The sequence below is a fragment of the Pelodiscus sinensis genome, chromosome 28 (assembly GCF_049634645.1).
Source record: "Pelodiscus sinensis isolate JC-2024 chromosome 28, ASM4963464v1, whole genome shotgun sequence".
Lineage (NCBI taxonomy): Eukaryota > Metazoa > Chordata > Testudines > Trionychidae > Pelodiscus > Pelodiscus sinensis.
The window spans coordinates 6,559,880-6,586,137 of record NC_134738.1 but is presented as its reverse complement, the minus strand read 5'-3'; positions in this window follow the sequence as shown (position 1 = coordinate 6,586,137).

Sequence of the window (26,258 nt, the reverse complement as noted above, 5' to 3'; positions counted from 1 at the left end):
TACTGGTTGGTGACCACTGGGCTACATCTACACTGGTAGGAATAAGAGATCCTCCGGAATAGGGCTTTATTCCGGAGGATCGGGCCAGTCTAGACGCTTTTTTCCGGCTTTTCCCCAAGCCGGAAAAAAGCGGCGGACATCTTTATTTAAATCCCGCGGGGGATATTTAAATCCCCCGTGGATTTCCCTATTCTGAAGTTGAAAATTAGCATGCCCCTTTCGGAAAAGGGGCCAGTGTAGACGTAGCCCCGCAGTAAAGGCTCAACTCTGTTCCTCTTGAAAGTCCATGGCAAAGTTAGCACCGATTTTTCAAAGGGAGAGGGATCTTTTTAAATTGTTCCCACTAGAGATTGCTAACACACAATTCTATGTCTTAGGCACTAGTCTTCATCAGAAATAACACTCCCCTCTTACGCTGGTGGTCAGAACTGGGATCAAATCTAGGACCTCGGGTTTGAAAAGTACAAATCTCTGTTGTCTGAGCTAAAAGGCATCCCTCTGGTAGTCAAGCTGTAGCAGCTAATCAATTTCTATCTGAGGTCCAAACACCATGAAAGGGAAAGCTGAAAGCCACATCAGGTGGATTATACAAATATGTAGGGGTGATCAAAGTGGTGGGGCTAAAAACAATAGCCGACATTCCAAACTGAGCCCAAAAGAAAGTTATTCTGAGATGCAAAAAGTATAATTCACTTTTGAAAAAAAATACCACTGCAGAACAATGAAGAGTCCTGTGGCACCTTAAAGACTAACTAACGTATGTATTTGGGCATAAGCTTGTACAGGTAAAACCACAGATTCATCTGACAAAATGGGGTTGTGCCCACAAAAGCTTATGCCCAAATAAACCTGCTAGTCTTTAAGGTCCCAAGACTCCTTGTTGTTTTGGAGATACAGACTAACATGGCTACCCCTCTGATACATGGCAGGACAGTTCCTGGTCCAGCATGGAAAGAGAAATATCAAAAATATAGGTCTGGGATTGTGATTTTTGGCACAGCCTTGGGAAAGGAGCATTGCGTGAATTACACCAGCCCAGGATTAGCCCTGACAGGCCCAGACTGACAGACACTGCTCTGAGACACTGTCTCCCCCTTTCTCCCTCCAGGCTCAAGGCTTGTCACACACCCTATTCCCACTCACCAAGCCTGCAGTACCTAGTAGCCTGTACAAGAGTTGAAGGGGGATGCTTCCTCCCCAGCACAGGCATTTAGTCCTACGTTCAAACTGCCTAGTGCTCCAATGATGTGAGCCCTAAACCCAATGGCCAAGAAACAAACCTTAATGCCAGTGTTGTGGATTTAATGGCAACCATGCATATCATTCAGTTATCTTAAACTATTTTACAAACTCACCCCTCATTATGCATCACAATCATGAGACCAGCGTAAACATTGGCATCCATTTTGGGGAGACGTTACTGGACTGGAAATCGGAAGGTGGTTTCTATCAGAGGAGTGTGGCTCTGGAACAGCCTGCCAAAACAGAAGCCCGGGCAAACATTTTAGATGGGACTTGACACATTTATGAAGGAATTATATGTGGGGCTGCTTGATAGCCTACAAATCCCTCCTGGCTGTTTGTTCTTCTAGCAGATTTTATAGTAAAAAAACTCCCTCAACAGGACAGAAACAGCAACACTGGTGCCAACCCCCACACAAGAATAGATTGTGTCCATTTATCTACACACATTAGTGAAAGTTGGGAGGGTATCCCTCCTTCCCTTCTCTCAGGGTGTGTCTAGACTACCTAGTTTTGTCGACAAAAGTGGACTTTTGTCAACAAAACTATACCAGCGTCTACACTACCGCTGAGTTCTGTTGACATAACGTCGACAGAACTCAGCAGTTTTGTTGACGCTGGTATACCTCATTTTACGAGGCATAACACCCTCTGTCGACAGAATTCTGTCGACAGAAGGTGTTATTGCCTGTAACATTGTGTCCAGACTACGGAGTTCTGTCGACAAAGCAGCTTGCTTTGTCGACAGAACTCAATGTGTCTGGACGCTCTTTGTCGACGGAAGTTTTGTCGACAGTATCTGTCGACAAAACTTCCGTCGACAAAACGCAGTAGTCTAGACGTACCCTCAGTCTCCTTCTGCTGTGTACAAGTTCTGCAGTGAAAGATGTACCTTTAGTGTGTCTTCCCTTTCATTTATTTTGGGGGGAGGGAGGGGAAAGGTTAAGAACATAAGAACGGCCATACTGGGTCAGACCAAAGGTTCATCTAGCCCAGTATCTTGTCTGCCAACAGTGGCCAGTTTGGTACCTGATGCCCCAGAGGGAGGGAACACAACAGGTAATCCTCACATGATCCCTCGCCGTCTCCCACTTCCAGAGAAACAGAGGCTGGGGACACCATTCCTACCCATCCTGGCTAATAGCCATTGATGGATCTAGCTAGCTAGCTCTTTAAGGCTGAATTAAAATACAGAAAGGGAGCACCAGCTCATCAGTATTTACATCAACAGATTGCTGTTAAATCCTGTCGGGACCACCCCCGTGGCAAGGAGCGTGGGAATAGCAGATGTATTTGCAGTTGAGCAGCCCACTAGAACCATCAGTGAAGTGGCATTTGGCAACATGCGGGAAACGTAAGGGACTAGATTGGCACTCCTCTCTGTTTATATTTTACTTTTCAGCATCTAATAAGGGATGGAGACAGATGCATCCTCGCAGCCAGCAGGAAAGAGACCCTTTTACATTCCAAGTATAAAGGAGTTCGTTTTTAATCTACAGTGACCCTTCTTGCAGATAATTCATTGCCTGTGGCTTTAACCCCAGAACTGCCAATGTGTATGTAGCGTCCCCTCTCCACCCGGTTACCCTCTTTAATGCCAATCTGTTTACAGATTTTGATGGACAGGTCTGGGTTCTTCTGGATCCCATCACCCACTCAGCAGGGTGTATCCTCTTTATTTTTCCCTATGAATTTATTTGGCGGTGCCTCCACCCCCCCTCATTTCCAGGCAGAGTCACCAGGGCAGCTTGGGAGGAAAATTCGAACCACAGGGTAATCCCCACATACTTGCCAGATAGCTGGAGACTTCCAAGAAATAACACAAACACATACAATATATTCAACACAATAATTACATTAAACAAGAGACACATATAACATAACAGGGTAAAACACTATTTTTAGGTTCACCGGTGCCTATGCTGCTAATATCTGTGACAGCCCCAGTCACGTGACTTGATGTAGCAAATGTAAGATTAGTGTCCCGTTGGTACGCGTACTTTGTTGGGGCCCTTGATGACCTATGACCACATAATTCTTCTCTGCAGTGGTTTAGCAGTGTGGCTGACTGGGTTCAGTACAACCGAAAGAATTCACAAGTGGGATAAGGTGGTAAATCCCTCCACAGGTTTAATATGCAGCAGGTTATAAAATCCCCAAACCCTTACTCCCTGGCTTGAGGACACAGTTCAGGGAGTAGGGGGTCCCCAAAACAAATTCCCTGACTGACTAACTAAAAGGTGATGCACTCACAAACTCCATGAATGATCCTCAGGTTCAGAGATGACTCTGGACTCCTCAGTCACTGCAGAGGGCTGATCTCCACTAGCAGGGATCCTCTTCAAGCAGGAATCAGGCTGCTTTCAGTCCCAGGATCTCCCCTCACCACAAAGGGGTGCAGGGCTCAAAATGGCGGCTCCTCGTTCTGCCATCTGTCATGACTGAGAACAGGCTCTCTCCATCTTCTTTGGAACCTCCCTTGAGGTAGTTGAAGGCTGCTACCAAACCCCCCCCCCCCCTCCTCTGTAGACTTTTGGGGTAGGATTCCTGAAGTAGGGATGTGAATGACTAGTTGACTATCTGATAAGCATATCCGAAAGTCAACACACTAGTCAAATAGCTGTGTCCCCCCCCCCTCCCCCGTTTACTGCTTCTATCAGAAAGAGGCAGCAAGGCGGGGGGAGTGGAGGAAATGTGTCAAAGCAGCAGTGCCACGTGGAACCCAAAGTGTCAGCAGGAGTCTGCTTGAGTCCTCCACTGACCCCATGCTCCCCGCAGCACTTTCGCCTTTGAGTGTTCCCTGTAAACTGAGCACTTGGGTGGCCAACCAGGAGAACCTCAAATGCCACTCAACTGATTAGCAGAGCACCCACAGCAGGCAGCATGTGTTTCTACTGGTGGCGCACATCTGCACATGCGTCAATAAACATGCAATGTATTGTGCTCCTGGATGGAAAAAAATTGAAGAAAAACTGGTACTGATGCCAACTCAGTGAGCTGTTCACCTACAGTACTTCTGTACTTCCTCAGGGTTATCTGAAAAGGGGGGCTGTGCACAGGAAAGCTCATGATACCCTCTGCAGATTTTGTTAGTCTTTAAAGTGCTACCAGATTATTCGTTGTTTTCTAAGTTTTTACCTACAGTACTGTTCATTGAGCAGTCCCGTGCTGTGTGATGGCCGCTAAAATCATCAAGGTACACGGATGGATGGTGTTATTTTGGTAAGGACCACTGATGGTTGGGCAGCTTGTACATGTTATATATTGTCAGCTCACTGACTCAGATACCACTGACAAAACCATCATCTGTTTCTGGTTCTGCTTTGCTGTGACATGATGGAGGGAGCCATTCCAAGTTTTGGGTGGTTTTTGTTGGAGAAAATGACATATCCTGGTATTTTGAGGTGTGCTAAATCTTCTTCTGAAATCTGTTTTTCTTACACTACCAGTCTCAGAAGGGTAGCTGTGTTAATCGGTGACTGAAAACTTAAACAATGAATGGTCCTGCAGCACCTTAGAGACTAACAAAAATGTAGATGGTAACATGAGCTTTTTGGAGGCACAACCCTCTTCTGAAAAACTCATGATCCCATCTACATTTTTTTGTTAGTGCAAAAATGTAAACAAACAACAAATGATCCTGCAGCACCTTAGAGACTATCAGGACATGTATGTTATTGTCCATCAGCCTTTGAATGAGGCAGGCCCTCAGTATTAGCTGATTACAGTGTCTTCCTTGGAAAAGTCACTATTTTGACGGGGAAGTCTGCCAAGTGGTGGCATTGGTTTGGGCCTGAACAGTATTCATCTAAGCCATGCTTCTCCGTCTGCTATGCTATTTGTACTCCTGCTATCTGGGTGCTATCAGTGTCTACATACCTTAGGAGTGAATTTCCTCTTTGAAAATTCTTGTTTATACAGTGTAAATTGGTTACCAAACTTGTTCTAAACCCACCCCCCACAAAACGTAGTGAGGACTGCTCACAGCTGTACAATACTGGTGTCTGTAGTGCTAGAGAAACTGAGAAGGATTTGCCAGTAGGTCATCATGGGGATGGATAAGGTTTGCTTCTGTTCAGATTTGTTCATTAAATAAATCCCATTTGTGTCCAGTGTTCCCTATAAGCTGGGTGCTTGGGCAGCCACCTAGGAGCCATTCAGATGCTGCCCAGCTGATTAGCAGAGCGCCCACAGTGCATATGTTTCTACTGGTGTGCACATCTGGACATGTCTCAGTAAACATAACATTTATTCCACACACGGATGGAAAAATTAGAGGAACACTGTACTCCATTTTTGAAGGCCGAGGTAGGCCTACAACTTGAGGAGAATTGAGCTATGCACCAGGTGAATTCTACCCCATGAAATTACCAGAATAGGAAACAGATTGATACTGGCTTTTTGGGGGCCAGTGACCATCACTTCACTCTGTGTTTGTATAGACTCTGGCATGGTGGAGTCCTGGTCTACAATAGGGGTTTCTACATGCTGGCAGGATATAATACATGAATAAATAAATGATCAAATGAATCCCTGGTGTAACTTTACCAAATCACTTGCATTAATGGCAGAGCTTCATCCGGCTCAAAAAATCTTCATTAATAAAAGGAACAGCAGATGTTCTCCAGCAATTCACTTGTCCGTCTCTGTATCTCTTTCACTTTAGAATAGTGATAGAAATGTAGCCATGTTAGTCTGGTGTAGCTGAAACAAAATACAGGACTATGTAGCACTTTAAAGGCTAACAAGATGGTCCTGTACTCATCATCTAATAAACCATCTTGTTAGTCTTTAAAGTGCTACATAGTCCTGTATTTTGTTTCTTTCACTTCACATTTTGCTTTCCCCCTTGGCAAATTTAGTACTTTGGCATACAACAAATTAATTATTGATCTGCAACTGATGTGAACATCATGTTCAGTCGTGGACCACCCTGTTAAGGCTACCTAGCTCTAGTCTACACTATGACCTTATTCCAAAATAACCCCCCCCCCCAAGTTCAAATTAGTAAGTGGTGTGTCCACATTACCAAGCCTATTATTTTGGAATAGCGGGCTGCGGAATTCACGACTCCTGATTGTCACAAGGAGTAACACTAATTCTGAAACAGCAAGTTCGAAGTAACATTAGTGGGGATGCTTTGGTGCTGCTAATTTGAACTTCCTGGGGCTCTGAGTCTGAGGCAGCACGGCCACATTAACGGAGCCTGCCTCTCCGTACTAAGGACATGTTAGTTCTAGTTTGTTAAATCGGGAATTCTTAAGTCAAATTTAGTAATTTCAAAATAGTTTCCTAGTGTAGACATGGCCCAAGAGTTAGCCACCATGATGGCGCAAGTTCAGCCAATGCTAGGAAATATATTTAATATATAGGGATAAAAAATAAGAGAATATCATCACAGGCAATAGAGCAAGCACAGCAAGCCCATCTCAGAGGTTTCAGATCAGTATATGTTGTGCTACTGTTTTCTTACAGGGTCATTCAGAGGTGTGTTTTAATCCCAGAGCACTACTCAGGATATGATTTTCTTACAAGCAATTTCTTAAGTACTGATTACCACCAACCGGCTGCAGTAAACAGAGAGAAATAAACTGTTTTAATTTTCTTGTGGTGGAAGTGGAGAAAACACCAATGCTTTATGCTTGCTTGCTTATGCAGTAATGATCCATTCTGAGGTCTCTTGCTAAGCTGGCTCTCACCCACAAGCAGCTATGATTGTTCACTGGGGTAGGAATAAAACTCATTGCAGGACTGGGGCTGAAGGAGAAATAATTTAAAGCAATAAGTGACTTTAAAAGGCAAAACTAAGAGGTTTTTTTCTCCTTTTACCTCCAAGGACTGGATGTAGAGTGTTTGTATTTCTCTTTATGGGTATGTCTGCATTACAAAGTTAATTCGAAATAACAACCGTTAGTTCAAATTAACTTTAATAGGGGCTACACATACAAACCGCTAGTTCGAATTTAATTTGAACTAGCGGAGCGCTTAATTCGAACTAGGTAAACCTCATTCTCCGAGGACTAACGCCTAGTTCGAATTAAGTAGTTCAAATTAAGGGCTGTGTAGCCACTTAATTTGAACTAGTGGGAGGCTAGCCCTCCCCAGCTTGCCCTGGTAGCTACTCTGGGCACCACCAGGGAAACTCGTCTGCCCCCCTCCCGGCCCCGGAGCCCTTAAAGGGGCACGGGCTGGCTACAGTGCTCATGCCAGTTGCAAGCCTGCCAGCACCCAGCCAGCAGACCCTGCACCTGTCACGGCATGAGACAGCCACCCACTGCCACCCAGCCCTCCGCCTCTTCCCAGGACCAGTCTGGCGGCTCCCAGGAGCCTGCCCGGGGCCACAAGAGGCAGGTGCCCGCCTGATCTAGTGCGGAGATCATGGACCTCATCAAGGTTTGGGGGGAGGCTTCCAATGTCCATGACCTCCACACTAAGTACAGGACAGGATAGCTGCCAGCCTGGCCAACAAAGGCCACATGCGAACCCAGGAACAGGTTTGCATGAAAATCAAGTTGGGCCAGTAAGACCCCCGACCCTGAGCTTAGAACATAAGAATGGCCATACTGGGTCAGACCAAAGGTCCATCTAGCCCAGTAGCCTGTCTGCCGACAGTGGCCAACACCAGGTACCCTGGAGGGGATGGACCGAAGACAATGACCAAGCCATTTGTCTTGCGCCATCCATCTCCAGCCTTCCACAAACAGAGGCCATGGTCACCATTCCTACCCCCTGGCTAATACCACTCCATGGACCCAACTTCCATGAATTTATCTAACTTCTCTTTAAACTCTGTTATAGTTCTAGCCTTCATAGCCTCCTGTGGCAAGGAGTTCCACAGGTTGACTATGTGCTGTGTGAAGAATAACTTTCGCTTATTAGTTTTAAACCTGCTGTCCATTCATTTCATTTGGTGTCCTCTAGTCCTTCTGTTATAGGAACTAATGAAGAACTTTTCTTTATTCACCCTCTCCACACCACTCATGCTTTTATAGATCTCTATCATATCCCCCCTCAGTCTCCTCTTTTCTAAGCTGAAAAGTCCCAGTCTCTTTAGCCTCTCTTCATATGGGACCTGTTCCAAACCCCTAATCATTGTAGTTGCCGTTTTCTGAGCCCTTTCCAAGGCCAAAATATCTTTTTTGAGGTGAGGAGACCACATCTGTACACAGTACTGAAGATATGGCGTACCATAGTTTGATACTTCCCCTCCTCCTTCTTCCCTTGGCTTCCCCCTTCCAGCTCCCTCCTCCCAGGTTTCCCCCTCCCCTCTCCCACCCTCTCTCTTCCCCTCATTTCAGGAGGAGTAACGGTAGTCCGAATTAGGGGCTGTAGTTTGAACTACCTAGCTCGTGCCATGTGTAGCCGCAGGCAGGGAGTCTGCACTACCAGGCATTTAAAAATGGCGATGTCCGGGAACATGCAAATAAAGCCCGGGATATTTTAATCCCAGGCTTCATTTGCAAGTTCGAATGACTACATTAGCCACCCTAGTTTGAACTAGGGTGGCTAGTGTAGACATACCCTTAGATGCTTACATGGGAGCTGAGCTCTTCTGAAAATTAAGACTGTGGAGGCAGGAAAAGGAAATAAGGGAATTTGTGTGCAGCCATCTTGGTCTTGTTAACAAGAGAGCAAGAGTCAGGCGAAGTCTGTGGCCTGACAACGCGAGATCTGTAATTAGATGCTGCCTTTGCCTCTGGCCTCCATACGGAGATAAGGATAGAATGCTGACTCTGGCAGGGACCTTGAAATAAGGAGCATCTGGGTGGGACTAAAATAACTGTTAGCCATTGGTGTTTGACTCACTACACCAAGAATTTTAAAAAATTAAGAGTTATGAGTCCATTGCAGATCCGTACAGGTGCTTTTTAAAATCCTTCCTTGATTATTATTAAGTGTTTTGAAAGGTATGACACTTCTATGCTGGAAGGTGTTAATGGCAGCCATTGGTCACAGACCTGGTAGAAGCAGATGGGCATACTAAGCATCCTTTTGTCAAACTAAATAGGAGAGCAATTAAACACTCCTTTATCTAGTGATAGTTGAAACAACAGAAGCTACCACACAACCAGCAGACCAATTCAGAGATTGGTTGTCAACATAGGGGGTGATGCATTTATTTAGTTGCAGTGATATGCGTGTGAACCAAGAAAGCAGGGATAAAATGGACAGACAGCTGTCAGTGTGAATCTAAGAAGAAGTCAAGAGAGTGCTTCCTTTGGGCGGATGAAGGCAAGCTTGGATTTCTGAACAAGGAAACTGTCTCCTGTCATTTGTTTCTAATGTGTTCAGGGAAACAAGCCTAAATACTCCTAAATAACGAGTATTGCACCAAAGAAATACCATCATTTTCTCGTCCTAATGGTTGCAAATACTGGATGACCACTCAGGTTGAAAGGTGTCACAATATTGTTTATACAAATTCCTTTTGATAGCTTCATCTTCCATTTTTATAGAAACTATACTTCAAAGATCACAGCACATCATCTGGAGCTAGGATGTCCAGTAAGTACAGCTAAGAAACTGCTCTTTATCAAGAGAGGGACATTTCACCCCAAAATACCTCACCTGCCTTCATTCCTGCCTAACTCTGTCCCTCATGCATAACAACATAATCAGAGGAAGTTCAACAGAACTCTTCCCTGGACATAAAGAGAAATTACCATGACACATTCATGGGATAAAACCTCAGTGTTTAGCAGCTTAGGATAATTTGAAACTTCTTACAAGATCATGTAGTGGGATGCTTTAGAAATGCCAGCTTACGCTAATCACTCTGACATTTCCAATCATTACAGTGCATTGTACTTGAGTAATATGAAATCCATTTATATAAAAATTGGAAGGAAGAGGCGCTTCTGCATCCCACTGAGGGGTAAAAATACCGTTTCACTCTTTTCCCTCTTTATATAACAGCAATGACAAAAGACCATCTCTTATATAATTTGCCTTCTCCGGTTAAACTGAGACATTTACCTGCAGTGATAAATGGACAGTTATGGGTTTTGATGGATTCCCCTACAGACATGTTAGCAAGATTGGATAATACTTCATTTCTTGCACAGTACCCATTACCTGGGGATGCACAGAGTGTAGTATCTATATAACGGAAGCTGAGTCTCTGCGGCTACAGCAGCAGCCAAGTGGAATAGCATAAACACAAAAGAAAGTAAGACATCACAATAGGTTTCCACGTATTGCTTCCTGCTACCTTCTGTGCCACGCACATGGACAGCATGGTTGTTTTCTTAAAAGGATGTGCCTGTCTTTTTGGAAGCTAGCAGGATTTGGAAGGCTGGAGTGCTCTGCCACTGTTTTGCAGTAAGACCTTGATGGAAGTATTCAGACTGACGCAACAAAGCTATGTGCTTAGCTAAGCATGTGCTTCAATCCAATAAGCAAAACACTTAGGCACATGCTCAATTTAAAGTCAAGGGGCTTAAGCACACCAGAGCTTTGCTGGAACAGGGGTGAATGTAAGCACATACTTAACTGCTCACTGAACTGGAGCCTTAACTTACCTATAGCTAGCTATAGGGCAAGATCCAGAATGGAGAGAAGTCAACAGAGTGATGGCTAATTACATCAGCTCCTCTGAGGCTTAACCTAACCTTGCACTGTCAAACCAAGGTAATAGCATCTCTCTTCACAGGGATGGTGAGGCATAGTGGATATTTGTAAAGTCCTTTTTAGATCTTCAGATGAAAAATGCCTGAAAATTTACCACCAGGAGGGGTGGAGCCTCCTTCTCTGGAAGTTTCTAAAATCAAGACTGGATATATACTAGGGCCCAACCAAAAGTTATTGGCATCATGCAGAAATTACTGGGTGAGATTCTCTGGCCTGTACTGTAGAGGAGGTCACATTAGATTAGCATAATGGTCCCTTGGGACCTTAATGGGTGAAGTACAGAGGTATTAGTATTGTACATCAGGGGTCTCAAATTCCCAGCCCATGAGTGATCCCCAGCCGAAGCAGTTTTGCCATCTGGCCCAGGAGTACCACTGGGCCAGAGGGTGGAGAGGACTGTCCATTCCCATCACCCAAGTCCCTCCCCACACACTTCTCCATGGCTCCTGCTGCCCCACACCTGGCTGCCCAGTAATCTCCAAGACCACATCCCTCAGAGGATGGGGTGCCATGGGTGGAGGAAGGAGGGGAGGCCAGAGTGATGATGGGAAGGGGCAATGCTTGGGCAATGGGAACAGACAGCCCCACCCCGGCCTGATGGTACTCCCTGGCGAGATTGCGAAAGTGCTCCAGCTGGGGATGGCCTGCAGGCTGTTGTACATTATATATTCCACATCATGACACAAGCTAATAGAAGGCATTTTTCCCATGTCATGATGCCTTAGGGCCTCCTCCAAGTCTGATGTACTTATCTCTGTCCATTTAAGTTATGACCCAAAATGATAATTTCCAGTGAAATAATCTTCCTTTCTCTCCATCCTCTAACAAGAACATTGGAGGAGCTGCCTGGAAGTAAAGGAGTTAAGGGAATATAGTGAGTCTTAATTTGAAAGGAAACATCCAATATATTTGATTCAAGATCTTACGCTGACTTGAATGAGTAATCAACAGTCATCATTTTGGGCCAGATTCATGCATAGTTTACGGAGTTATACCAGTTATTATATGTGTTGTGCCTCTGAAGGTCAAGACCAGTCTGCCCTTCTCTTATTGATAAATGGGAAAGGGTTAGCAGCATGATCCTGTCTAGAGAAAAGTTAGATGGGAGCAGGGGCTAGGAGTGGGGAGCCCTGTGTGGAATTTCTTTAAAAAAACACTTATCTAATAATGTAGGGTTAGTGTCCTTTATTTGTGTTCTGCAGTCTCCTACCACAATACATGTGTGATGGATAGGAAGTGTGCTAGTCTTTTCTGAACACCCTAGGATTCAATAATCAAAGGGTTAAACTCAGGTAGCTAGAAGGTGTTGGCAGGGAGTCAGGAGAGCCAATGAGGAAAGGAGGTGAGATCTGAAATGAAAGAAACCTGCTTGCTTTTTCTTCTTGGTGTGAGTTTTAAGACAGGAGTTTGGGAAACAAGATGAATTGAACCAGACAGATCATGCCTACAAAGAATACTGGGCTTCAAAATGGACTGGATCTTGAAGCATGGATCATGAATAGATAGAGAAATATCTATTTAGATGCAATCAGGGTATTTTCTTTGTTTTGCTGTTTGATTAAACTTCTCTGTGCCAAGTTCATCTGCTCCCCCGCCCCCCCACATACATTGTAACTTTAAACTGTATCTCAAAGATGGAATTTCTCTGTGTTTTAAATTCTTTTCTCATTTGCTTTAAAACACCTAGCAACCAAGTATGCTTTATCAAGTATATCTTTTTGTTTTGCAAATAACATTGCCTTTTTTTTTAAGGCGTTGATTTGATTTTTGCATCTTGGAAGGTAATAGGAGGTTTGTGTATTCATGCCTATGACTGAGAGGTCAGCTCTCAGAGATTGCAGTTTGTTTTCTCTTTTTTCCAAGCTCTCTCGGGGTATTCCTCTGGAAGAAGTTCCCAAGTGTTTTCTTCCTGAGTTCAAGAAGAAAGTTTTTTTCTCACTTGGATGGTGGCAGCTACCTCCCAAGGCCAGGGAATTGGTGACCTTGGGAATGTTTTTTAAAGCAGAAGCCTATAAGGGAAAGATATTTTGCAAGGTCTCTTGCAGACATTCCCCCCCCCCCTTCTGCACTTGCAGTGCCAGGGTGGGGAACATGTCTCGCTAATGCTAAACAAGTAATACAGCACTTTTCCTCCACAGATGTCAGAGTGCTTTACAAAAGGAGGTCAGTATCATTTAATCCCAATTTTAAAATGGGGGAAAATGAGGGATGGGTAAGAAAGTGACTTGTCCAAGGTCATCCAGCAACTCTGTGGCAGAGCCAATAATTTAATTCAAGAGCAATCGGGGGGGGGGGTCAGGAGGCACTGGATTTTTTTCCAGTCTAAAGCAGTATAATTTTTATAGTAATGTAAGGGGGTTGCTAACCTCAGAAAGGTAACAAACATTGTCTGAGAACATTGACGTGCTGTGATGGTTTATCTGCAAATGCTCTCTCCTCCAGTGATTGTACAGCAGTAGCATATTTTGGCTAAGTGGGTGATGGGAAAACTCCTAAAAAAGGATTCAGGGGAAGAAACTGCAAGAAGGCAATGCAATGCAAGTGACATTTCTGCCAATTATGAGATTACAAGCAATAAATCATGCATCCTGTCAATCATTGAACAAAAAGTCTCCCCAAATGTCAAGGGTATAAATTAGCCCTCTGAATGTTTACATTTTTAAAGATGTGCTTTAAACAATTAGTACTGCTGGAAAATTACTTTGGGGGCCTAAACCTGCCACGCACTGAACACTCTTGGCTTCTGCCAAAGCCAGTACAAGATGTGAAAACTCAGGACCTTCAGAAGGTGCTCAGTCTATGGCAGTCTGAGGGGGCATCTTGTTGCAGATGCATGTGAAGAACTATTCTGGTTTGCAGACAGGCTTTGGTTAATATTTGGAGATTCAAGCAGTACCCTGCATGCACCACCATTGAGAGTCACCGTTCTGTTCATCTATTAGCAATGGCAGGATTCCCTCACTGGTATAAATGAGGGGTGTGAGTGGGTTTGAATGGAGTTATACTGATTCACTACAATTTAAAATCTTTCCTTCAATGGTCCTAATTTTTTTTTTTATTTAAGAGGGAGGGAAAAATGGTTTTTTTCACTCTAATTCTCTCTGTGCATTTTAAAGGAACATTAATGATATTTCAAATAGTTTCCAACAAATCATCTATATCCTCTGAGTTTCCAATATTATCATGGAAATTAACCCTCAACTACTTATCTGACGTAAAGTTAATTGATATGTGACTGACATCTCACTGTGAAAAAAGTATCTATGCTCTACTCACTAGTCACAAATTTCTATTCACACATGTAAACCATGCTGCATGCCCCACCTCCCCTCAGTATTTCTGTTGCCAACTCGCATGTCCTCAGGATTCACATGATTTCATCTACAGACTTCTGGCACTGGCAATGCAGGAGGAGAGCTAGGGGTTGTCAATAGGAATTTGTCCCAAGGCTCAGCTGTGAAAGGAGTTTAGTGTGTTACAGGTTGAAACTGTCTTGCTTGGCACCCTTGGGACCAGACCGGTGCCGACCCAGAGAATTTGCCAAACCATGGGAGGTCAATGCTGTGCTGAGTGGGTCTCTGTATTTCACTGAGGTGACTGCAGGAAGCTTGGCCACATCCACAATAAGAGGACATCTGACTAACTAAAATCATGCCAGACCATGGATATTGCTGGATCAGAGAATGCCAGACTACAGAGATTCAGCTTGTGCCATCAGTTTACCTGTCATCTCAGATGCGAGTGACAAGCATGTCTATAAATAAATATACAGCTCTCAGGAAAGCCATAAATGCATGTTACGCACTATGGAGGTTGTACTGGAATAGCTACATCACCATAGCTATGCCAACAAAACCTCAGAGCGTAGGCACAGCCTACACGGATGGAATTAGCTTTTCCATCCACGGAGAAACCCTCCCTCCCTGAACAAAGGTAGGTATGCTAATTGAAGCATTCTTCCCTCTGACATAGGGGCTATGTCTACACTGGCATGATTTTCCGAAAATGCTTTTAACGGAAAAGTTTTCCGTTAAAAGCATTTTCAGAAAATCGCGTCTAGATTGGCAGGATGCTTTTCCGCAAAAGCACTTTTTGAGGAAGTGTCCGTGGCCAATCTACATGCGCTTTTCCGCAAAAAAGCCCCAATCGCCTTTTTCACGATCGGGGCTTTTTTGCAGAAAACATTACTATGCTGTCTACACTGGCCCTTTTGCGCAAAAGTCTTTCGGAAAAAGACTTTTGCCCAAATGGGAGCAGCATAGTTTTTCCGGAAAAGCACTGATGATTTTACATGAGATCATCAGTGCTTTTCCAGAAATTCAAGCAGCCAGTGTAAACAGCTGGCAAGTTTTTCCAGAAAAGCAGATGATTTTCCGGAAAAACTTGCCAGTCTAGACACAGCCAGGGTGTTAGAGCAGCATAGTTAGGTCAGACAACGGTGTGTTTTTTCACACCTCTCATCAAAGTAGCCAGTTCAGCCTAACCCTGTGTCAACTGAGCGTTAGTATGGAGGACTTGAACATATCTGTATTATTTCTTCTGAATGCTGGACACATCTCCATTTACGATGGGAACGTGGCAGTTCAAAGATGAATGCTGCTGAAAGGCAGTAGGAGAAGCGGCCAGCAGCTACAGGCTAGCAGGGACTGACTGAGGGCACATCATAGTGCAGCCAGGAGGAACAATTCCCAGCTCAGGCAGAGATGCTCACACTAGCCCTGAACATTTTAGCCCTCTAAAAACAGCACTGTTGCCATGGCAACATGGGCAGTGGCATGGGATAATCACCCTAGGACAACCCTATATGCGGTCGGGTGGCTATCCCAAGCTGTGCCACCAGTTACGCTGCTATTTTAGGTATCATCTCAGTCACAGCTAGTGAGCTTACATCTACCCCTGCTGCATAGATGTACTCAGAGACAGGCTCTACAGCAAATGGGCTGGTTTGGGGTCTGCAAGAGAATGGGACGGGGGGAGGACTAAGTCTCTGGGGTTTCAGGTGGAATGCCGCACATCCGCAGGACAGTGTGTTTGTAGGTCTTTGCATTTTAAATCCACTCGCACTGTTTGGGCAATTCAGTCATGCTTTGTTCTGAGGAAGTTGCTTCTGTGTCACAGCATAGTCCTATCCACAGGCTCCCAGAAGGAAACTCATGCAGTTGCCCCACACCTTGGCCTGCTAGGTTGGCAAAAATGGATGGTGTAAGTTGGAGACGCACTTGGAGTATAGCTGGATTGTGGGATCCCAACCAGAACAGAAGTGGTGGCAACCTAGGAATCAAACACAGTCCAGTGTCTTAAACACAAAAGTGACTTTCCTGTTAGGAAGCATGTTGTGTAAACCAAATCAGAAAGGGGAGAAGAGAGAAAGGGACGTACTCGAGCAGGAAAACACTTGCCCCCAAGTGCTCTACCCCTTAAACACCTCCCATTGGCATAAATTAGAGTTTGCCTTTTTTCCTCCTTTCTCTACCTCCAGGGTCTCTCTAGTTTGCAATCAGATTTCATTTTACACTAGGCCTTTTGTAGATCATAGTCTGTAAAAAGAAGGGTCTCAAGTTATTCCTTCTAATCAAAGAAGATGTCTGCTTGTCAGTTTGCAGCGTAATATCTCATTTCCTTCTCATTAGCTCAGAACTGGGGCACATCTTCCTTTCTACTGTGGCTCGTTCTCTCTCCTCTCTTCCTCCCCCCTACAGGGAGATATGGCCATATCCTGCAACATACACAATCGGAACAGACTTTGAAACCTTGTCATTTGCTTTTAGAGGCTCCCCTCTTGTGAGGTTTAAATAAATTACAAGCAAAACCAGGCTGGCAAAACTCTACAAATTTTCTTTGCTTTGCCTGTACAAAGCATAGACTTGTGTTGCAAAGTGAAAGATCAAAAGGGTTGGCAAGTGGACTCTGGACCTTTTGGTCTGGAAATAAGCAGAAAAATCTCTCAAACTCTCTTTATGGTAAGGCCTATAGAATGTAATAGGAATGAAGGCAAATGTATTATTTATATTACAGCAGCTCCTGTGGGCCCCAAATGAGATTGGGACCCCATTGTAGTAACTGTTATAATAGGAGACAGTAACCCCCCTGAAAAGTTTAAACTCAAAGGGTGTGTCTAGACTACAGAGTTTTGTCAACAAAAGTGGACTTTTGTCGACAAAACTATACCTGCGTCCACACTACCGCTGAGTTCTGTCGACATAACGTCGACAGAACTCAGCAGTTTTGTCAACGCTGGTAAACCTCATTTTACGAGGCATAACGCCTTCTGTCGACAGAAGGTGTTATTGCATGTAAACTGTCCTTTGCATCCACACTACTATGTCGACAAAGCAGCTTGCTTTGTCAACAGAACTCAATGTAGTCTAGACGCTCTTTGTCGACAGAAGTTTTGTCGACAGTATCTGTCGACAAAACTTCTGTCGACAGAAGCCTGTAGTCTAGACGTACCCTAAATAAACAAGAAAGACACAGGCTGGGAAAATATAAGCAATTCTATCCCCCTTTTAGCAATGGGTGAGAAAGCTCTTACGGTACCTGTACACTATGTGCAGAACCTGGGCTCTGACTCAGATTTGATCCCAAACTTTTTTTCTGTCCACACACACAGAAGGCTTGACTCAGCAGGCACGTAGGCCTGGGAACCTGCTTGGGCGGGGATGAGTTTGTGTCATCCTGCTGTGACTCACGGCCAGCCCTGTCATGATGCAGCTCAAGCAGCAGACCCCCATGAGAAGGTCTGAGTCGGGCAGTGTGAACTCGTTAACAGCACTTTGATGTCTGGGGCCAGCCATTGTACCCCCGGATTTACAATGCAGTGTGAATGCTTTATGTGGGTTTTGAAACACCATGGCTACAAGATCCCATACATCTGGGCTTAAAGTTCAGTGTAGACATACTCAGACCAGGGACCTGAGCTTTCAAAAGTATCTAGGTGCCTACAGATAGGTGCTTGGTGTATTTCCAAAAACTCCAGACAGGTTAGAGAAAACTGCAGAAATTGGGCTTGTTTCAGGCTCTTATTGGCTTACCTCCACGTGTGTCACCTCATTTTTGGCTTGGCAGCTTGTTGGATTTTTGGAGGTTTTTTTGATTGGCTCCCAGCAAGTTGGGATGGGAGTGGGGCAGCAAACAAAGTAAAAAGATCTAGGGAGGGCAAGCAGAGGCAAGGGAGAGAGTGTTCTGGGGAGCACAGCAGGCCCCCACAATCCCAGAACCCAGACTGCATGCCAGGAGGGTGTAGTCACCTAGAGCGGTGGTGACTTTTTAGTATTTTGAGTATTTGGACCCCTTTTTAATCTATTCAAATTTCACGGTCCTTGCTCCCTAGTGAAGAAAAGAAAAAGAAAAGTAAGGCGTTGGGCCTGATCCTTACTTTTAAACTTTCCACTGACCCCCTGCTGTACCGTCGTGGACCACTAGAGGCCCGCAGACCAGAGGTTGGGAACCACTGAGCGAGAGTGTTGGGGTTCTTTTAGGGGCTGGCTTGTTTTGAATTGGGATTAGTTTGATTCTGACTTATTGTGAAGTCACACATTTATTTACAGCGTGGGAAAGTTGCCAAGCGGGTAGTCAAAGCCTGTAGGATTGAGGCTGGGACCAAGCCCAAGGCGGCGCTGACAGCAGGGTCTGGGGAGAGGCAGTAGAGGAAAACCAGGGTCAGAGCCTCTGGCCAAGTCAAATCAGAATGGGAGTCTGAGTCAGAAATCATACTGGCACTTGGATGGGTTCCAGTCAAGCCAAGGGTCTGGAGGTCAAGAGGCAAGTTCAGGGCTGGAGCAGCTCCAGGAGAGAACATGGACAAAGCTGAAGTGGCCTGGAAAAAGGCTCATGCAAAAATCATGTCAATAGCAGGCTGGAAAGCTGGGGAATCTGTAACACTGCCAGGCAGCAGGACTCCCAGCTGAGTTGTGTCACTGTAATTAAACACACACGGTTGGCCCATGTCAGCTGACTCACCTTCCTGGTCAGTCAGGGAGTTTGCCTCCCACTAATCTGTTTCCGTACTGTTAAAAATCTCACTAGGTGCATCCCACTAGGTGCCTAAATACCTCTGACAATCCAGCCCCTAGTGGCTTGTCCAAAAGGCTGTAGCGCGGTCATGGAATTGGAGTCTCCATTCAGGACTTTAATCCTGAGGCCACCCTTCCCCTCTCGCCCACAGGACTCTGCAGGAATTCCAATGCCAACTTACAAAATTCAGAAGTGAATGACATGGTTTTAATGTCTATATCCAGAGGGGGTAAGCAGACCGTGCATGGGGGAGGCTGGTGTAAGCCAGAGAATGTTTTGGAGCAAGGCTAGAGGCGAGGGGGCCACTTTATTTTTAAATGATCACTCCCAATGCCATGAGAGCTTCCTACACGGTGAGCAACCTTGTCCATTTGCCACTGGCATAGGGGACAAGTTATTATAGCTTCTTACAATTATTTACCTGCTAAAATACTCTTCCTCTCGATCCAACTCTCCAAAATCTTCTCAAATTTCTGAGCACATTGCTCTTTCAGCCTGTTTCCCTTTGTCAGCTGGTGCAAAACAAAGCAGTCAGCATGGAGCAGGGGTTTCTCAGATGGAGGGGAACTAATTTGCGGGGCAGAGCTAAGGAGAATGGTGACTGAAAGGAACTATGCTACTAATTATGCTCCAGAAAAGCTGCTAAGATTTTGCTAGTTTCTCTGGCGCTCACATTCTTATTCCTTGGACTGTGAGGTTTGCTTGACAAATATTTATTTATTTTGCAGCACTTTGAATTTAATCAGATCAAAAACTGCCACTGAGGAAATCTAAAATATTTATAGGATTTTTTTTTCTCAGCTTGATATTCATGTACAAGACAGGGACACAACATTAAAGAGTATGACACTTTGGAAGATCTCCCACCAGGCCCAATTCTGATCTCATATATGCAACATGTCTCATATACGCAATATGTTTGTAGGGAACAGACATAAATGAGAAGTAGCTTTACTGGTGCCAACTCTCCATATTCACAGCTGTACCATGTGCAATAATTTATGAGTGTAAAGTGGGTTTGAAATGACTGTTCAGAGTCTGGTTGAGCTCCACAATGGTACTGAGATCCATGTGACTGGCATAATTGACAAGATTTAGCCAAAATATAGAGAGTCGCATGACCCCATCTTGGTTCATGCCTGGCTGAGAGGTCTATCACTTTGACATAGAGCTATGTGGACTCACCAGATCACCTATGCAAAGAGCAGACTGACTCAGAAGGTAACTATTCTTTGGCATTCTTTACACTTAATCTACTCACTATCACATTTGTGTGGTTCATCTTTCAGGATGGGGGCCTATGTTATATATCATATATATAATATATTATATATTTGATAATCTGGCCCCCAGTGACTTGTCCAAAAAGCAGTAGTGGGGTCACTGAATTAGAGTCTCCGTTCAGGGCATACTTTTACACCAAACAAATGTTTAATGATTCTAGACATCTACAGGCAAATTTACACAAAGATCTAGATCTAAATGGAAAACATTAATCAGTCAAGAAAACGTGCAAAGCAAAACTCATCCCTCTTTAAAATGTTTTATATGTAGAAAGTGGTATACAGATTCTCTCTGAATGCAGCTTATCTATACTTAATCACAATATTAACCTAGAGCATTGCTATTTAATGAGCTGCAGAAGCCTACGTAGAAAAAAAGGTGGGATTAAGTGCAATTGCTCCAACCAGTAATATAATTAAAGTGAATTTATATTAATCCAGGAGAACTCAAGGAAAGGACAATGATGTATGAGCAATATTGCTGGCATTTTCTAGAGGCATAGTCATTAAAAATGAATATCTAAAAACTTTGAGTTAGAAAGGCAGCCATAATTGAATAAGCAATCCGGTATGTCTTTAGGGCATATGGTTTCTAGGGAAAATGTCAGATGGTCATGCAGGAAAAGAGTAAAAATTGTTCTCAACTTTAAATTTCAACTGAAGAGAAGTTTTAATCTGTTTCAAGTAAAATTTAGCCTAGTTACTCATCTTTGTGGGATACATGCAGTGATGGATAGAAAACTGGGACAATAATTAAAATTGTTCTCTTGGGAAGAAAATTTGGTAGTTTTGCTAATTTCAGTAGCCAGAACAAGGACTCCCAAGTGGAATTATTACAATTCGAGTAGAATTTCAGTGAGTGTTTAAGTTACTAAATAGCCTGTGTTCTATTTTCAAAAGTAATTTAGGTACCTAAATACTTTTGAGGATCTGGCACTCAGAAACTTAAGATTCACTGACATTCTATAACATTTAAGGTAAAATTTTCAAATGTGTCTAAATCATTTTTGAAAACCAGACTTAGGTTTCTAAATCATTTAGGTATTTCTAAAAATTCTGCCCATAATCTTACACAGAGTAAAGTTCAGCAGACTTTATAGGCCTTTAGATCTTAGAGATATGATTGACCTTGAGAAGCTGGTTCATGACCAGTAAATTCTGTACTCTCCTTATTCCTCTTGACAATAGTATTTTTAGGTGAAACTGCTGCCTACAGGTTGAACACATTCAAGTAAGAAAACAAAGCACACTACCCTCAACACACACAAATACCACAGTAACATTGCAGTAGAGTTAAATTGGTCAAAAACTGAGTTTAAAGGTTAAAGATTAAAATAGTTTGTCTTAGATCTATCTGGTTTTCCAGTGGGTATGTGGAATGATTACAATGCATACTTTAAGAGAAGAATTTGGCTGAAGAATCAGCTACTGGGGGTGTATGAAATGAAACAGTACCACTATAATCACACCTTCTTGCTGGGCTCATTCTGATGTCAATGAAATCACTGGAGTAACTGAGATGACTGGACTCAGGGCCCTTCCTCAAAGCAAAAAGTGAATAATATGTTTCTACACAAAGTAAATTCACAATAAAGGGTCACTGATTCTCAAACCAAACCACTCCACACATCCAAGCAGTCTACGACAACCTGACTCCTAGAACTCTTTGGGAAAATATCTAATAAGGGTTAAAGGACTTAGGATCTATCATTATTTTATAGAATTCTATAAAATTACTCCAAAAGTGTTATTTTAATAACAAATAAAATAATTTCTATAAGTCTTTGTGCCATCCTATGGGGTTTTTTTTCAATATGGGAACAGAACTCCTAATAATGGTCCAAAATGCCTGTGTTTCTATTTCCCTCACTAGAATTTAACTTCCACTTTTAAAATGAAGCCTTTTTATCTCTCTCTTCTTCTTTTACTTGGTTATTAAGCCATGATGGCAATTTTTGGTTGTCTTACTATTTTTTTTTTATTTGGGGTTTACAGTTAAGTTGAGCCTCTATCACAGGGTCTTTAAAAAGTTTCCATCTAGCTTGTAGGCATCACACTTTTGGCACTCTACCTTTTAATTTCTATGTAACTAACCTCATTTTTGTGTAGTTTCCCTTTCAGAAATTAACTGCCCTTCACTTTGCCAAATATTTCTCCTTTCAATATTGCCTGTCTTGATGGCCCATATAATTAAAGGTGAATCTTCTTTGACTTTGCCTTTAAAAAGATGTGTACATTTATGAAGCAATCAATATGTCCCATAGACATATTTAATGGTCCCTATTCTCTGTAATTAAACTCATCTAGAGTAATAACAAAAGCTCTTGCATTCATCCTTTAAAGATGTCCTCTAGTTGCTTTAGTTTGTCTGAACAGATGGAGTCTTGCATAATCACCTTGCAAACTTTTTCCTTACCTGTTAAATTATGAACTATGTTTAACTGTGTTTCATTTGAGTGATAAGATATATTTGAAAGCAATATTTTTGCATTAACTTATTGCTTATGTAAGGACAAACAATGCATTATAAAAGTTTTATTCTAGTGTGTAAACACATTCATATGGGGTGTGTTCCAGAGACTCTGATTGACAGTGAAACTGATATGTAATTAATATGTGCCCCCCCTCCACCATTTGCAAATTATAAATCTACTACAGTAATTAGTAATTTGCTGCAAATACCACAGGCATTAAAACACCAATCCTACAGTACAATGAGTCTCCTGTGTTACTCATTTCTGTTAGATTATAAAGGAAGCATCTGATCCTGCAATGTGTTCGTTCTTCTATTCATTCTTCCCTAAGTTTCACATCTAGGACGCCTTCCTATAGGACACAAACAGTAGAACTTTTCAGAGTAACTGCCTCCTGATGTTATCAAACACAAAAATCTCTACCGGCTAAGATCACTAAACTGTAAGCATTGGTGAGCATTTACTCGCCGGAATCGTGCCACTGAATGTAACAGGATTAATCATGTGAGTAACTGCTAATTGACATAAGGATTGAGAATCTAATCCAAGTGAATATTTAAGATTGGACACCATGTAGAATACATACTACCATTAAGTTATTCACTGCTTCCAAACTCATTTTTACTCATAGAACATCCATTGAACCCACTGGTGTTACACCAGTTTAAACTAATTTAATTAAGGGCAGATTCACAGCAGAGTCTGGCTCTTCTTTTTAGGCCAGCCAAAGCCAACTAAAGACAAAGGAAAACAGAAGTCTCACATATCTGAGTTCCATATGACATCTCAGACTTTCACATTAATGGTGGGGGTTAATTGCATGTTCATTAAAGCTCAATAAGGCAAGAAAAAGGTTCTAGATTCTTGGTGAGGTGTAATTCGACATGATTCTGGTAAAGACAATGGAGTTATAGCCATTTAAGCCAGGCAAGGAACTGGCATCTAAGATGGTTTTCTGTATACTGATGTGCTGTTAACTTTAGGGAGTTATCCTCGCATAGGACTTGCCTATTTTGTCAAAGTGGTGCAACACACTATTTCTGTTACCAAAGACATCCGGGAAAGCTGTTGTAACCAGCACTGACAATAAATGAGTAATCTCTGCTTCTCTGATCCTGCATTCATTGAAGTCTGCTCCTCTGTTTCAAAGGCAGCAGGACTGAGTGTGGTTTGAGCTACCCAGTACCAAACCACACACTGACAACAGATTCTCAGTGCTCCTGAAAGCATCATTAAGGACAGAATGGCGGAGGCTGCATTACACTGCTGAGGAACACCTCCCTCTTCATCACAGGGATCTTGGATGCCTTCCCAGGATACACTGTATTTTGGCCTCTCTAATTTTCAACTCCGAAGATGAGTCTGAACAGGGAAGAAGCAGGAGAGACAAGAAAAATGCATTCACAGTGGGTGGTCAGCTCGCTATCTCACTCTGATAATTTTGGATAAACTCCAAGCAACAATAAAAATTCTCTCTACTGACAGAGTCACTAGGAAATCCAAACCAGCTGCTGCCAGATATTTACAAACAATTGCTAGTTACTGAAGAGCCACTGGCAGAATACATGGGCTGGGCGTGAATATGGGGCAAAATTCAGAAAATTCGATGGTTTGGCTGGTGGAATAAATATCCCAGGAAGTTGGATGCATGTCCAAAGCTGACCTGAATGAAGGACCTGATCCAAAACTCACTTAAGTCAATGAGGCTATGTCTACACTACAAGGTTTTTGTGTGAAAAATGGTGGTGCATCCACACTTTAAGCGCATTTTTGTGCAAAAAAAAAATACAGTAAATCGACAGGACAGAGGGCTTTTGCCAGTAGAGTTATTCCTCTCCCCACAAGGAATAACTCCTTTTTGCACTCTTGCACAAGGAAGCATTTTTTCTTGTGCAAAAAGAGCCTGTTTGAAAAAGCCTTGTGCAAAAAGAGCCTGTTTGATGGCCTTTCTGTTAATGGCAATTAGAGCCTTCTTGCACAAGAGCGTCCATGCAGTGTGGATGCTCTCTTGTGCAAAAGCACATTGCTTTTGCGGCATGGTTGCGCTTTTGTGCAAGAAGTTTTTGCAGAAAATCTCTTCTGCAAAAAGCTTCTTGTGCAAAAACCCTGAAGTGTGACAAAGCCCAAGAGTCTTGGCCTTGGGATCAGGACTTAACTTGGTAACTTAATACCCATAGTATCAATAGGACTAGGGAACATACTGAGCCCACAAAATTGGGACCCAATTCTCAGAGATTCTGAGTCTGTCCACTGATATATTCAACTCTCTCCACCACCATTTCTAGTTAAGAAGAGTATAAAATGCATTAGCTCTCTTAGGCTCGCCCCTTTGCAGCGTGTGGCTCTGCTGCAGCCTGCTTCAGTTTCCCTTTCGGTAGGGTGACAGCTGACTTTAACAGCCCAGGTAAGGAGAAGGCAAACACTAATGAGCACCAGTGAATCTCCCTTCTACAAGGACCATTGGAATGACAGTTTAAAGGCTCTTACATCAGAGCCCATGTTTGGATCTTCAGAATTTAAGTCCCCACACAAAACTCTGTGTCTAATTTGAGCAGTCATCAGGGACTAGGGATCACCCTCCTTTGTTGGATGGAGCTGCAGCCACCTTCCCCTCTTCCTTCCCTTCTTACTTTAGGTAGGGTATGCCTCCAGGCAGAGTAGGAGGCTCCTTGAGGGTACGTCTAAACTACATGCCTCTGTCAGCAGAGGCATGCAGATTTGTTTGTTCAGCAAAGGTAAATGAAGACGCGATTTAAATGATCGCGGCTTCATTTACATTTACATGGCTGCCGCGCTGAGCCGACAAACAGCTGATCAGCTGTTTGTTGGCTCGCCGCTAGTCTGGACGTTCCCCCTGTCAACATCAAAGCCCTTTGTCGGCAGCCCCGGTAAATCTCATTCCACGAGGAATAACAGGGCTGTCGACAGGGGGAATGTCCAGACTAGCGGCGAGCCGACAAACAGCTGATCAGCTGTTTGTCGGCTCAGCGCGGCAGCCATGTAAATGTAAATGAAGCCGCGATCATTTAAATCGCGGCTTCATTTGCCTTTGCTGATCTGTCTAATCTACATGCCTCTGCTGACAGAGGCATGTAGTCTAGACACAGCCTGATTGTACACAGGCAACCCTTGCAGTTCCTGGCTACTCCTCGAAGGGCAATATACTACTTTGCAGGGAGGGAAAGGTGTGCAGCATTTTCAGGTGGTGCACAGCACCTTGTAGGACAAGCCTTGGGAGTGAGAATTTCACTAGAACAGGTTTTGCCACTGACTAATTCTGTGGCAAATAAGTCATTTGACCTCTACATGCCTCAGTCTCCTCCATCTATAAAGTGCGAATAAAGATACTTCTCTAAGGGCACAACTACACAGTAGGACAAAAGTCAAATTAATCTACACAACTTGAGCAACATCAATTGCATAGCTTAAGTCGAAATAGCTTAATTCGGCTTTTGGCGCTGCCTACACAGCAGGAAGTCAAAGGAAGAACACTCTTTCTCCAACTTCCCTTTCTCCTCATGAATGAGGGCTACAGGAGTCAGAGTCAGAAGTCCTCCAGCTCGCCATTATTTCTAAATAATGGCTTGCTGTGTAGACGCGCTCTTTGATATTTCAG